Raw genomic sequence first — 15913 nt, 5'->3', positions numbered from 1 at the left:
TGGGTAATTTATTTATTTTTTCTATTTTTGTACAGATGGGATTTCACCGTGTTGGCCAGGCTGGTCTTGAACTCCTGACCTCAGGTGATCATTCTGCCTTGCCCTTCTAAAGTGCTGGGATTACAGGCATGAGCCACCGTGCCCGGCCAACACTCATTTTGAAAAATGGAAGTGGTGATATTAATTTTAGACAGAGTCGACTTTACATCAAGGAAAGTTACCAGAGATGACTATTACGTAATAAAGAGGTCAATACTCCAAGAAGATGTAACAATCCTTAAATGTACTTTTGCTAACAAAGTATCAGAATTCCAAAGTAAAAACTGATAAACTTCAAGGAGAAATAATTAACCCACTATTATAGTTGGAGACGTTAACACCCCTTTATCAGAAATGGACCAATTCAGTAGCCAGAAAAGCAGTAAGGACAAAATTGAAATCGGCATCCTCAGTCAACTGTATGTAACTGAAGTTTATAGACTATTTCCTCCAACAGCAGCAGAATACACAACATTCACCAAGACATACCATGTTGTGGTCCATTAAACACACCTTAACACATTTAAAAGAATAGGAATCAAACAAGTATGTTCTCAACCACAGTAAAGTAGAAATCAATAATGGACGACTGGAAAATATATTAGGATATTAAACAGTACACTTATACATAATACATTGTTCAAGGAAGAAACCTGAAGATTTCTTTGAATTTTTGAAGTAAATGAAAATGAAAACTTGTTAAAATTTGTGAGCTGCAGTGACAGTAATGTTTATAGGGAAATTTATAGATTTAAATGCATACGTTAAAAATAAGATCTAAAATCAATCAGCTTCCACCTTCGAAAACTAGAAAAAGAACATCCAATTAAATTCTAAGCAGGAGACAAATAATGAAAGAGCAGAAATCAATACATTGAAAACAGAATATCAGTAGAGAAAAATCAATGAAACCAAAAGCTGGTTCTTTGAGAGAAAATCTGTAAGCCTCTAACAAGAAAAAGAAATACAGCAGATAAATTACCAATATCAGAAATGAAATAAGGGACATAACTACAGATCCCATGGACATTAAAAGGATAATAAAAATTATGAATAACTCTATGGCCACAAATTTGATAACGTGGATGAAATGAACCAATTTCTTTAAAGACAGAATTTGCCAAAATTTGAACAGGAAGAAACGATCTGTATGGGCCTGTATCTGTTAAATTGAATCAGTGGTTAATAACCTTTCAAAACAGGAAGTGCCAGGCCCAGATGGGTTCACTGGTGAATTCTACCAAATATCTAAGAAGAAATTATACCAATTATCTACAATCTCTTTCAGAACATAGAAGCTGAGGAATACTTCTTAACTCATTCTATAGAGCCAGCATCATTTTAATATCAAATACCATTTTAATAACAAAATATTACAAGAAAACTACAGAACATCTCTCATGAACATAGATGCAGTAATCTTCAATAAAATATTAGCAAATCTAGCAAAAATTGTGCACTAAAACCACATGGAATTTCACGTATCCAAAGCCGGTTTAACATTGAAAAGCCAATTAACGTAATTCATCACATTAATGGGTCAAAGACTAACAGATGCCTCATCTAAGAAGATATAGAGATGGCAAATCGACGTATGAGATGATGCTTCACATCACGTGTCATAGAGAAATGCAGATGAAAGCAACAGTAAGATATCACTACACCAGAATCCAGAACACTATCAACACCAAAGCCTGTGAAGATGTGGAGCTGTGGGAATTCTCTCTCATTCATGGCGGGTCTTAATAAAAATAGAACAGCCTTTAGGAAGACAGATTGGTGGTTTCTTACAAAACTATACTCTTACCATATGATAAAGCAATTACACTCCTTGGCATTTGCTCAAAGCAGTTGAAAACTTATGTCTACACACAAAAGCCTGCAAGTAGATATTTAGAGCAGCCTTATTCATAGATGTCAAAACTTGGAAGCAACCAAAATGCCCCTCAGTAGGTGAATGTATAAGTGAGCTGTGGTACATCCAGACAATGGGATATTATTTGAGGCTGAAAATAAATGAGCTATCCATAAAAAGACACGGAGGAAACTTAAAGGGCATATTGCTAAGTGAAAGAAGCAATCTGAAAAGGTTGTTGTATGATTCCAGCTTTACAACATCCTGGAAAAGGCAAGACTATGGAGACTGTAAGAAGATCAGTTGTTGCCAGGGGGAGGCAGGGATGAATAGGCAGAGCAGGAGAGTTTTTAGTATCATGTGATCTCTGTATGATACTGTAATAGTGGATACATGTTATGCATTTGTCCAGAGCCATATATTGTACAACACCAAGAATGAACCCTGATGTGAATGATGGAGTTGGAGTGGTAATGATGTTTCACTGTAGAAGTATCAGTTGTGACAAATGTACCAGTCTGGTAGGCAATGTCCATGATAGGAGACGCTGTGCATATATAGGGTATACATGAGACATCACTATGAAGCTGGAAAATATGACACTGAGATGAAATGGCGCTGATGGGCTTAACAGGTTGGAGAAGGAAGATGAAGTCTGTGGGCTCGAAGGGAGATGAAAAGGAATTAACCAAAGTGAAGCCCAGAGAAACAAAATGAAAGGAAAGCCAACAGAACCTCAAGCTCCTGTGATACGTCAATATACTTGTAATACAAGAAGGAAAAGAGAAGAGCAAGAACCTTTGAAAACAGGAGTCAAAATTTTCTCAGATTGATGTCAAACACCTGTGTCCGGCCCCGAGAAGTTCAGTGAACTCCAAGCAGAACAAGTATAACAAGAAGCACATCCGAGTTCATGATAGCCAAAGTACTGAAATCCCAAGATTAAGAGGAGATCCTGAAAGGACTCAGAAGGAAAAGACACGTTACATACCAGAGAAGCATTTCAAAAACGCGTGACTTCTGTGAAGATACAGTGGAGACCAGAAGACCATGGAAAGACATTTTTTTAAAGCACTAAAAGCAGGAGAAAGGCCTGTCAACTCATATCCAGGGAAAATCTCCTTTATAAACAGGGGTGAAACAACACATTCCCAAATATGAAAGCTGAGAGAATGTGTTATCAGCAGAACTACACTATAAACGTGCTAAAGAATGTACTTGGCTGATTGCAAAGGATATCAGATGAAAGGTTAGCTCTACGGAAAAGAACCCTAGAAATCATAACAGTGCACTCTAAATTTTCTAGAATATAAAATCATAGAATATTTTACTCTGATTTTATGGTTTTTGGTTTTTTTATGATCTTATAATTTTATGATATAAAATCATACAATGTACACACTTCTCTATGCCTCCTTTACCTGTTTTGAAGTCCTTGCTGTACCATGCACCAGTAGTTTATTTCTTATTATTTATTTATATTCTATTTGATAGATATGACACATTCTGTTTATTCATTTACCAGTTGGTTATTCATTGTTTCCATATTCAGCTGCCATTGACATTAATGTACATATCTTTGTGTATGCATATAATTTCTTTTATCTTAAGTGGATGCCAAGTAGCATGATTGAGTCTTATTGTAAGTTTAGGTTTAGCTTTTTAAAAACTGCCAAATTATTTACAAAATAACTGCACCATTTCACATTTCCACCAGCAGCATATGCTCATCCCAGTTTCTCCACATCATCACCACCAATAGTTACTGTTATTTTTATTTTTGTCATTCTAATTGATGTGGAATGGTATATCATTGTGTATTTACTTTGCAACAATGAATGATGCTAAGCATTTTTAATGTGCTTATTAGCTTTTAATGTGCTAATTCCTATTCATAGCCATTTGTATATATTGGTAAAATGTTCAGATTTTTTGCTCATGTTGTAAATGGGTTGGTTGTCATCTTATGGGTTACAGGTGCCTTATGCAATCTGAATATAAGAGTTTTACAGATGTAACGTTTCTCAGTGAAAGAACAAACTACTATGTAGCAGACAGAACAAAGCCTTTCCCCCAAGATACCCAGGTCCTATTCCCCAGAACTTATGAACCTGTTGTCTGAAGTGGTTAAAAGGCATTTTGCAGCTGATTAATTTAAGATCTTGAGATGGGACCATTATCCTGGTTTAAGTAGGTAGACCCACTGTAATCAAGAAGGTCCTTAAAAGAGAAAAGAACTGGAGACTGGATTGATGCACTTTAAAGATGAAGAGGGGCCATGAGTCAGGGACACAGGTGGCCTCTAAAAGTTGGGAAAGGTAAAGAAATGGATTCTCCTTTGAAGCCTCCAGAAGGAACGTAGTTCTGCTGACACTTAGATTTTACACTTCTGACTTCTTCATCAATAGGATAATAGATTTGTCTTGTTGTAAGCCACTAAGATCAAGGTAATTTGTTACATTAGTTATAGGGAGATAATCATCTTTTAAAACTTACTAGTTTTCTATTTTAATGAAGTCCATTTCACTAATTTTCATGGGTTGTGTCTTTGGGAGTTTTAGAAGTGTCATGGTCTTACTGTTCTTTCATTTAGGTCTGTGATCCATTTGGAGTTAATTTTTGTGTGTGCAGTAAAGATCTAAGTCGGATTTTTGTTTTCGTTTGGTTTGGGGGATTCTTTCCCCCACGGTTTTTCTTTTTGGTGTGTGGGTACCCAGTTGCCACTGCAACATTTGTTGAAAAAACAAACTACCTTTCTTTTACTGAATTGTCTTGAGACCTTTGTCAAAAATAAATTAATCATAAATATAAGGCTTTATTTCTGAGTTTAATTCTGTTCCTTTGATGTATACATCTATTTTTGTGCGAATACCACTGCCTTAATAACTATGACTTTATGTAAAGTTTTGAAATCAGATAGTGAAGTCTTCCAACATTGTTTCCCTTTTTCAAATTTATTTTGGCTATTGTAGGTCCTTTGTATTTCCAGATAAAATTGAGAATAAGCTTTCCATTTCACACACAGCCTTCTGGGATTTTATTAGGCAGTGCCTTGAATTAATGGAACAGTTTTGGAAGAATTGTCTTGATAATGCTGCGTTTTCGAATTCACGATCATGAATCTGCCTCCATTTATTTAGTTTCCATTTATTTGGATCTTTAATGTCTCTCCGTAATGTTTTATAGTTGTCATTGTACACATTTTGCACCTTTTTGTTAGAAGTTCAGCTGAATGTCTTCTGCTTTTGATGCTATTGTGAATGGAACGATTTTCTTAATTTTATTTTCAGGTTTTTTATTGCTAGTATATGTATATCTTTATCTTGTGTCCTATGATCCCATCAAACTTTGTTTTAGTAATTTTTGGTGTACTTCTTGCCATTTTCTACATGCCAAAGTCAGGTCATCTATGAATAAAGACACTTTTATTCCTTTCTAATCTGGATGTCTTTATTACTAAACTTGTTAATTTATTTCACCAGCTAGAACCTGCCAGATAATGTTGAATAAAAGTGGCAAGAGGGGACATCTTTGTCTTGTTCTCCATCTTAGGGAAAACGCATTCTATTGTTTACCATTAAATACAATGTTAGCTGTGGCTTTTCAGGAATGTACTTTAACAGGTTGAGGAAATTGCCTTCTATTCATGGTTTGTTGAGTTTCGTTCTCTTGAATTTGTCAGTACTTTTCTATGTCTCCTAAGGTTAACACGCGGTTCTACTCCGTAATTCTTTACCGCGTATGACATTAATTCAGTTTTGAATGTTAAATCAACCTGACTTCCTGTCCCCATGGTGTGTAATTCTAGTCACCACTGGTCATGCTGTATCATCCATTTCATATGCTGCTTGCTTGGTTTGCTGCTATTCTGTCGAGTGTCTATATCACATTATTCTGCAGGTTTCTTGGAAAAGGTAGGTGGGAGTGAGGAATGAAAGATTGGAAAGGGTTTTGAGAAGACGTTCTGGGGAGATGGTTGTGCTCCAAATGGACACCTGGTTGTGTACCTTTCTCAAAAGTCTCAAGGCTGTGTCAGTTTTACTTTTACTTTTATATAAATTGTGTAAGTTTTCTTAAAAGGCAGGGTCGGCCAGGCGCAGTGGCTCATGCCTGTAATCCCAGCACTTTGGGAGGCCAAGGCAGGCAGATCATGAGGTCACGAGGTCAGGAGATCGAGACCAGCCTGGCCAATATGGTGAAACCCCGTTTCTGCTAAAAATACAAGAATGAGCCAGGCATGGTGGCACTTGCCTATAATCTCAGCTACTTGGGAGGCTGAGGCAAGAGAATCACTTGAGCCGGGGAGTGACAGGTTACTGTGAGCAGAGATGACACCACTGCACCCCACCCTGGGCAACAGAGCAAGACTCTGTCTCAAAAGAAAAAAAAGCAAGATGATAGAGAATTTTCAGGCTCCTAATATTATTGCTTGTCTAACAAGTAAACTTTTTAAAAAATTCCCAAACAGCGTAAGTCATGTGACAGTGGTAATAAGTGCGAATATTGTTTGCCCTTACTGTCTTTTAAGAAGCAAACCAGTGTCTTAAGATTATTTGCTGTGACTCCTTCTCTCACCCAATGATCTGGAGCTGCTCACCTGAGCCAGCGCCTCCCATCACTCACTTGTAGGTAGGATTCTGAGTGTCATTCTTACGTTGAAGTTTAACAAATACAGCAGCAATTTATTCCCAAAAACCTTGGTGCTGCATGAAAAGTTATTAAATGAAAAATGTTCTCGCGAATTATAGTGAAAAAAGGGATGTATTTTCTCATAATCCAAGATATCCAATTTGTACAGATAGAAAAATCAATAATGACAATGTATAAGAAACGAATAGTGTAAAGGTGAATAGATTTGAGTGCAAAATGTAACATGAGGGTTTGTTGTGTGCCCCAGAGGAAAGCGGGGAGGTGGAGGGGCCGCTCTATGTGAGGCACATTCTGCTTTCCCTCCTGTTACCATCATCAGCGTCTTGATCCTTAGAGAGCTGCATGGGTATCGAACACACCGATGTAGAAATAAATCAGCTGCATGGGTATCTAACACACTGACATAGAAAGAAATCAGTTGTATGGGTAACTAACACACAGACGCAGAAATCACCTGCATGGGTATCTAACACACCGATGTAGAAACAAATCAGCTCTATGGGTAACTAACACACAGATGCAAAAATCACCTGCAAGGGTATCTAACACACACACCAACGTAGAAATAAATCAGAGCCCAGAAGAGCATCTCAGGACTAACCGGGGCTAAACATAGTCACACTGAGACTCCTGAGAGCTGCACAGGCCCTCCGCCTCCCCTTGCCCTCTCACTTTCTGACTGACACAAGAAAACACTTGGTTTCTTCCCAAACTGCTGTGTAGAGGAAATGTGTCAGTGCATCTTTGAGATGACAGTATCAAACATCTTATAGCATGTTTGTATAAGGTGCTTTGGAAGCAAAATTCATTATGCTAAAATAAATGGTTCATTATCTGAAAAGTGGTTTAAATTCTCAAGAGTGTCTACGGCAAAAAGTCATTAAACAACTGTTCAGACTTGCGTGAAGTAAATCTGTGTTGGAGGGACTGAGATTGTAGTGCCTGTTTTTGCTACAGCATATAGCAAATTGCCTTTCTTCTTACACAGATACCTCTTATGGCTCAGAAGATGAAGGCTCAGTGCAGGTGGACTCCCAGGGCGCCCCGACCTCCAGCCAGGGCAGCATCAAAGTGGAGCACTGGATCAGTCAGGCCATCCACGGCTCCACCACGTCCACCACCTCCTCGTCCTCCACGCAGAGCGGGGGCAGCAGAGCTGCCCACAGGCTAGCGGATGTCATGGCCCAGACCCCCATGGGTGAGCACGCTTCACAGTGTCTTTCTGTGCCTGTTGTCTAAACCCCTTTGTGTGTGCACGTTTTCCTCTGTTTGTATCTTGGCTGTGGAATCCCTTAGTGGAAAGAGCGCAGAGCCCCTCTGGCCCCTGGGGTGCTTTGGTTGGATTGTTTCTGGAAGCTGCTGTACTGCTTTTCTCATGCCCAGGTTCCTCCCACAGCTGGAATTCCAGGGGCCTTGTTACTGGGGAATCCCGCAGCCATATCCGAATTCCAGGGGCCTTCTGTTTTATAAGTCCTTTCGTGTTCCTGGGGAATCCTGCAGCCATATCCGCTTCTATCTTTTCTTCTCACTTATGCTCCTGCGTGAAACCTTAACAGTCCCAGTCAACAGGACAGGGTTTTAAAGTGTGCTCCTCCTGACCACGGGAGTCATTTAAGGAAACGAGGGCTTTAAGCACGGCCGCTTTACGCTGCTGTCTGCCACAGGTGTTCAGATTTCTTGGGCGTGGCGCACTGTCTTGTGTAGGTTCTATGACAAGGGAGATCCTCTGTATTAGAAAAAGAGCAAAGTTAGGATCACTGCCCTACAACGTTTGAAGATGCCGTGGAAAAGGAGTGAAGTGAGAATTACTAGAGCTAGAGTCGACACGTGGGGGAGCCACGATGAGCCTCGCGTCGCTCTGCCTTTGAATGGTTCAGGAGAAAATGTTTTCCATCAAGTATGGGACTTGGGTTGAATAGGTTTTGGTGTGTGTCTCTATTAAAGCAGTAACCGGAGATGACTGTGTACCACTTCGCCGATGACGGAGCACGAGCCGCAGGCTCAGACCCTCCCGGCACCAGCTACCACAGGAAAGCCTGATCTCTGCAAAACCCTCAGTGGGAAGCAGGTGGACGTCATGTGTGATCAGATAGCCGACAGACACCCCAGAACCCCAGAATGTTCACTTCTAGATCACTGACTCCTTCACACCCAGAGGTGTTTGGGATTGACTTGGGTCCCAGCCCCTTCGGTGCTCACTGACACTGAAAGCGTCAACTGTTTTCTGTCTGGAACAGGAGTTTGCTGTCAGGAGAGCTGGGTCTGTCTCACTTTTCCCAATTACTGCTGCTGGGATCTTGAAGTCCCTTCTCCTGCTTTAGGCTTGAGTGAGGGAAAAAAAATTGAAAACAATAATTTTTCTCTCTCAACTGTTGTGAGTATAAAGGAGAAAACAGAAATACTCTTTAAAAGTTTGCAAAGTAGTACTCAAATGCAAAGCAGTGTTAAACTTCAGTTTGACACAGTTTCAGGAACATGTACACTCGTTTATGTGAATTAATAACCCTACCTGAAATCACAGCAGGCTAAACATTGAACAGAAATGTGTGACTGCTACGTATTTTTCCATAATAAAATTCCATGTGTATATTGGATTGCAGGATAGTGGCCAAGGCTCTGCCAGACGTGAACGGGGAGGCCAGACACCGCCTCTGCCACTTGGTGGAAGCATTTGTATCCTCAGATTTTATTCAATTTTAAGAAAATGCACAGAATCTTACCAAGGAAAACACATATTTTTGAATAAATGGATCACTGCACTTGGGCCTCCCTTTGTGGGTTTACCCTTTCAATACTGGAGGAAGTTTTAGTACAAAGAATTAATTTATCCAAACTATGAGGGGCTCCTAACTCATGTACGTCAGGGCTCAGTGTGACCCAAATGTAACTCTCGGCTGATCGCGTTCCGGTAATTTCTAATTGGGCACAAAGATAATCCTCCTAGACTATCTGGAAATTTTCTATAAGTTTGGGAGTTTTTTGGAAAAGCTGTGACAAAATAATGAAACTTGAAGAGCAGAAATATTTTGTGTGGCAAAAGAAGAGAAGTAAAAAGTCAGATGTGCATTTGACCTTCTGAGATAATCAGAAGCCTGTGAATGAGAACTTAGCATCTGTGATCATGTGTGCGTGAGTGTTCTAAGGAGTCCAGGCACAACATAGTCACACTGGCCAACCCCCCCGCCCCGATCCTACATGGTCATAGCCATTACTGTTCCCATTTGATGAAGAAACTGAGGCACGGAGAGCTTTAGGGACATCCCCAAATCCCCAGAAGTTTTCAGAGCTGGGTTTCCATTTCCAGGCCCTGGGCTCCAAAGCGCGAGTAAAGCCCTGGGCTGTGTGGACGGTGGCCGACAGGAAACGGGACCCTTCCATGAACACACACACGCTTCCTGGCGCCCTGCCATTGCCGGTCTAACGTTATTCTAGTTAAAATGCCGCTGACGTGGCTCCTGTTAGGAAATTGAGGTTTCACCGAACTCTACTCCATTTTCGGCAACATGAGTTATGCTGGGGTCCCCCTTTGTGCCAGATGTTTGTGGCAGACGTGGCTGAGATCGGCTTTGGCTTCTCACGGCACCCCCAGGGTGAGCGTCTGCGCTCCCGTCTCTTCCTGAGCTATGGCTTGCTCAACCTGCAGAGCAAACGCCACAACCACCAGAAACACTCAAGATGTGCTTCTTTACAGATAATCATTCTGCACCTCCTGACGTAACCACGTACACCTCAGAGCACTCCATACAGATGGAGCGACCACAGGGTTCCACGGGGTCCCGGACAGCGCCCAAGTACTGCAACGCCGAGCTCATGGAGACCGGGGATGGTATGTCCCAAAGCAGAGATGCGTTTTTTTCTGGGAAACGGTTTGTGCTGATGTCCCGTTCTGTGCCCGTGACTGGGTGTGTTTCTTCCTGGGGTGCAATCTGCTGCCATTTTATCTGCTGAATAACGAACAGTGGTTCAGCAACTGAGAAATTCTTGTTCAGGTGTTAAGACCGTGAACAGTCACTTAGAAGGGCAAGATGAAGTTAAATGTACAACAGAATTACTGTTAGATGGGCCGATATGTTGCTTTAGACTTCGGAGGAAAGAGGGTCTTTTTATCCATGTTGGACAGAGATGTCAGCGACTTGGTAACAGGCTGCGGCCCAGGGCTGCTTCTTCCTTCCTGTGGCCTGGTCTTGGTATGTTCTGATTACAGCGGCGGTTTGTATCACCTAGCCGCTGTTCTATTTAAGTCTTAGTCCTTCCCCGGGGTCATAAAAGTCAGTGTAGAACCTAGCAGTGAATGAAATACAATGCCCCCGTGTGAAGCCTCATCGAGCAGCCTTGGAATGGCGTAATCTTGTAGTGCACGGGACTCGCAGGCGGACAAGGCGGCCTATCCGAGCCCCAACAGGTAGACACGGAGGACTATCGGAGCCGCAACAGGCACAGTGGACAGGCACAGTGGCCAGGGAGGACAGCGCGGTTTTGTGGATCCACAGGACACTGTGGCGTCCAAGCACGTGCTCCCAGAGGAGAGGACCCTGTGGGAGCTGATGCTGGGAGCTGGCTGAGATTCCAGCGAATAAGACTCCCTGTGACATGCACAGCTGCCATCTGCGCTGCAGCTCCTGATGCCAAGATGGTCGTGCGATAAATGCACAAAGCGCATCTCCAGCAAAAAGCCGCCGAGTGTCCACATCCAGGATATCCACCACGGTGGCTTTTTGGTGTTAATACGATGAATGTGAGCAGCAGGTGGTCTGCGTCGAGTGTGACTGTGCCACTGCAGTTTTGTTCTCATGTCTTGATGAGCATTGAACGGTTCCTGACGAGGGTAGATAAGGATGCTGTGACCTGAGACTCTGCAGTATTGTAGCTTGAGGAACCAAGGAGTTTTTCTGTCTTGCAAAGCCGTCAGGGAGGATGTTCCAGGCTGGTGACTGCTCCATGAGGTATTCAGAGATCCAGGTTCCTTTCAGACCGCTGCTCTGTGTTCCCACGGACACGGCTGTCCTTGCTGTGGTTGGGACTGGGTGATTGCCACGCTGGCAGGGGTAGGCTTAAGGTGAGAGTGGCTAGGATTTACCTAATCTACATAATGACAGGGAGCCTGGGAGTAAAGTGTAGCCATGGCCTGGAGGATGGATGATGGATGTTGGTGAACGACTGTCTGCACTCACCTCAGCTGGCCGAGGGATGGGAAGGACGACTGATGATGCCGTTCAATGGTACCTGGTTCTTTCAGATTTGACTTCCTTATGGATTTTCTGCTGTAAAGAGGAGAGAGCCTGTGGTTCTAGGCCAAGCATCTCACTCATCTCATAACATCTTGTATCCCTTAGCCAACATTTTTGTCAAGTTTCAGAAGTCCTATCAAACTGGCAAGCATTTCTCAGTTTGGTTTAACCATTGGATTTTATATCTGTGTCTGCATCTCTATTTTACATCTATGTGGTTATTTGACACTCTGTAGTACATTTGTAATAGGTTCTATTTGGTGGAAGTTACTCTCAACAAACCCTTGCTGCTACTTGAATTTTCAAGGTTGCAAGTAGAAAGGAGAGAATAAAAACCACATCTTCTCTAATTTTAAAATTTGTTGTTCCTCAAATCACACCAGAAGTACAAATATTACAAATTATAAAAGCAGTCAGAATCAAGGTTAAGAGATTTCTGGGTGATTCTGGCTAATCAGCAGTATTTGCTGAGGTGTGTGCAGCAGAGCAACATGCCAAGAAGCCCGGGACGGGGAAGAGTTGGGAGGCCAGGCTGTGACTTCAGAGGTGCTGTTGCCTCAGGAAGAGGAGCTAGATGCAGAGAGGATAAATGACCACAGGTGTGACCACCGCCGTCCTTGCCGCGGTACGGGGGCCTTTGTATGGGGCCCTTTGTGAGCTGAGTTATGAACCAGATGAAGGCTGTGCAGGCGTGTGAGAATCCAGGCCAGACTCGACGGGTGGAGGCTTGGCAGAGGTGAGGGGCCAGACAGCCTCGCTAAATGTGCAGTGGCTCACTGCAGACAGTGCCCATCAGTCGCCGGACAGACCGGCTTGAACTTCAGCCCCCATGGCAGCTGCCTTTACCTGTCTGCCTCCACCTTCTGAGGCCTAGAGGCGTCGCAAATGTGTGGTTTTTAAACAGATTTGGATGAGTTGTTTTCTGCACAACACACTTTGACAGACGGAGGCTGGTTCTCCACAGTGGCCCCAGGGACTTGGCAGGGACTGGTGGGACAGAGCCTCAGAGCACAGCACCAGCTCCCTGGGAGAAGACGGTGCCCGTGGGACGGAAGAAAGAGGAGGCACACAGTGCTGAGGCGTGAACTCTAGTTTGCTCTTAGACATGACACACATGCCTTCTGGAAGTTTGCATGAAGCACTGCTAAAGCCACCAGTGCGGATAGGTCCTTAGATCAGGAGACCCAGAACACAGTTGTATTTGAAATCCTTCACATGCTGCAGTCTCTTCAAAGAGGACTACAAGTCATCTCTAATAACGTTGTAAAATTAATTTTTTATTAAATGCCATGGCTTTTTTTTTTTTTTTTTTTGTGGGGTAGGGCCAGTGTGTGACAGTAAAACAACAGACGCAGTGACACAGCTGGTGGGTGTTGGCTCTGGGCCCCAGTTGGGCAGTTGTATGAAAAGAAACCGAAAAGTCTCTACAGTGGTATGAACCGAAACACCTGGATTATGTGTTTTCATGTATTTGACATAAATGCACACATTTGTACGCTAAACGCACATTTTTCTATATGTAATAAAATTCACACCTTTAAATAGTTAACATATATTTTATTTTAGGACCTCCCCCACGATGTGAGGACTAATAGCCACCCCCTCTCCCCCTCGAATATTAAGAGCCACATCGCAGGGCGGTGAGGCACCCCTCGCGAGGTGGGGACTAATCGCCACCCCCTCTCCCCCTCTGGCTATTAGGAGTCACCTCGCAGGGGGGTGAGGCACCCCCACAAGGTGGGGACTAATAGCCACCCCTTCTCCTCCCGCTGGCTATTAGGGGCCATGGTGGACTCACAGCCTGTTTATGATATTGTGAGTAATATCATCTCCCTCTCTGGAAATTATGAACTCTTTCACAGATGGGTGTATACCCTCAGTGTGTACACCGTCAGAGGGTGTACACCCGTCTGTATTGGGAGTAATATCCTCTTCCTCCCTGAATGTTAAGAAGAATATCCCAGGACTGTTTGTACTCCCTGCATTATTGGGTGTCATATCTTCCTCTCCCACGTGGAAATTAGAAACAATATCACTGGGGGCATGTACACCTTCTGTAATATTTAAAGTAATATCATCCCCTTCCCTCCAGGATCATGGGAACAATATCCCTGGGGAGTGTACACTTTCTGCCATATATGTCATAATATCATCCCTCCCGCCTTGAAACATTATGAAGGACCATCTCACACGGGGTGTACAACCCTTGGTGCGATATTGGGAATGCAATTATTCTCTTTTCCCCCGGCATATTTGGAAAAATATCAGAGTGAGTGTACCCCTCCTGCCATATGAGGATTACTATCCTCTTCTTCCTTTCTGGATATTAGAAAGAATATCACACGTGGGTTTGCACTTTCTTCGATATCTGGAGTCATGTCATCCTCTCTTGTTTTGAATGGCAAGAACAGTGCCTTGGGGGGGATGTACACACCCTGTCATATTGGGAGTAATATTGCACTCTCCCCTCCTTGATAATTAGGAACAACATCCCATGCTCTCTGTCCCTGGATATTAAGAACAACATCACAGGTAGGTGTACACCCCCTGCGGTATTAGGAGTAATATGATTAATTATTAAACATCCATGATCGATATTAACAATTATCAATGATACTATTAATAGGATACTGTTATGGATAATTATTTTAAATATATGATTATGCATGCTTAAAATAATTGCTAATATTGTTATTTTATTACCAGCATCACTTAATATTGATTTAAGTAACAATTGCTGATATCATTATTTTATTAGTAGTGATATTACTACTGATTATTAATGCTAATCGTTAACATTTTTAACTATTTTACTATCTTTATTGTGATTATTAATGTCGATGATTACTCTTAATTTTTCTTATATTTATTAATATTAATAATTAATAGACTTGTTCCTGATATCCAGCGGGGAGGGGATGATATCACTCCCAATATCGAAGAAAGTGTACACCCCACTATGATGTTATTCCTAACAGCCAGGGGGTAGAGGATGACATTATTGAAACTATGGCAGTGGGTGTACCTCCCTTCGGTCGTCTTGTTCCTTATATCCTGGGTGGGAGAGGATGATACAACTCCCAATATCGAAGGGGGCGTAGACCTCCCCCGTGATATTGTCCCTAACATCCAAAGGTGGAGAGGATGATATTTCTTCTGATTTTACAGGGGGTGTACACCACCCCTATGATATGGTTCCTAATATCCAGGGGGCGAGAGGATGATATTAGTCTCCATATTGCAGGAGGTGTACACTCCCTAGTGATATTGTTCCTAGTATCCAGGGAGGGAGAGGACGATATCACTCCCAGTATCGCAGGGGGTGTACACCTCCTTGTGATATGGTTCCCTATATCCTGGGAGGGAGACGATGATACTAGTGGCAAAATCGCAGAGGGTGTACACACCCACTGTGATATTGTTCCAAATATCCAGAGGGAGAGAAAATGATATGACTCCCAATATCACAGGGGGTGTACATCCTCCTGTGATATTGTTTCTTATATTCAGGGGGAGAGGATGATATTACTCCCAATATCGCAGAGGTTGTACACACCTCCTGCGATATTGTTCCTAATATCCCGAAGGGGAGAGCATATTACTCTCAATATGGCAGTGGGTGGTACACCTCCATTGTAATATTGTTCTTAATATCCATGATGGGAGAGGATATGACTCCCAATATCGCAAGAAATGTACGGCCGCCTGTGATAGAGTTCCTAACATCTAGGTGGGGAGAGGATGATATTACTGCCCATATCGCAAGAGTTGTAAAACCCCTTCGATATTTTGCATACAGTCCTGAGGGGAGAGGATATTATTCCCGATAGCGGAGAAGGTATACACCCCCCTGTGACACTATGCTTAATATCCGCATTGGGAGACGATGACGTTACACCCAATATCACAGGGGATGTACACCCACCCTGGGATATTGTTCCTTATATTGAGAGGGGGAGAAGATGCTATTGCTCCCAGTGACGCAGGGGCTGTGGCTGTACACCCCTCCTGTGATATTGTTCTTAATATCCTAGGGAAGAGAGGATGGTACTACACCCAATATCTCATGGGCTGTACGGTGTCCGCTCAGAGATGTGTGGGGCTCTCTTACACAAGTAACTCCTTCTCTAACTTTAGCCAC

This window comes from Macaca nemestrina, unplaced genomic scaffold (genome assembly GCF_043159975.1).
Source record: "Macaca nemestrina isolate mMacNem1 unplaced genomic scaffold, mMacNem.hap1 Scaffold_81, whole genome shotgun sequence".
NCBI lineage: Eukaryota > Metazoa > Chordata > Mammalia > Primates > Cercopithecidae > Macaca > Macaca nemestrina.
The sequence above is the reverse complement of the archived record's forward strand: the minus strand, read 5'-3'. Positions refer to the sequence as shown.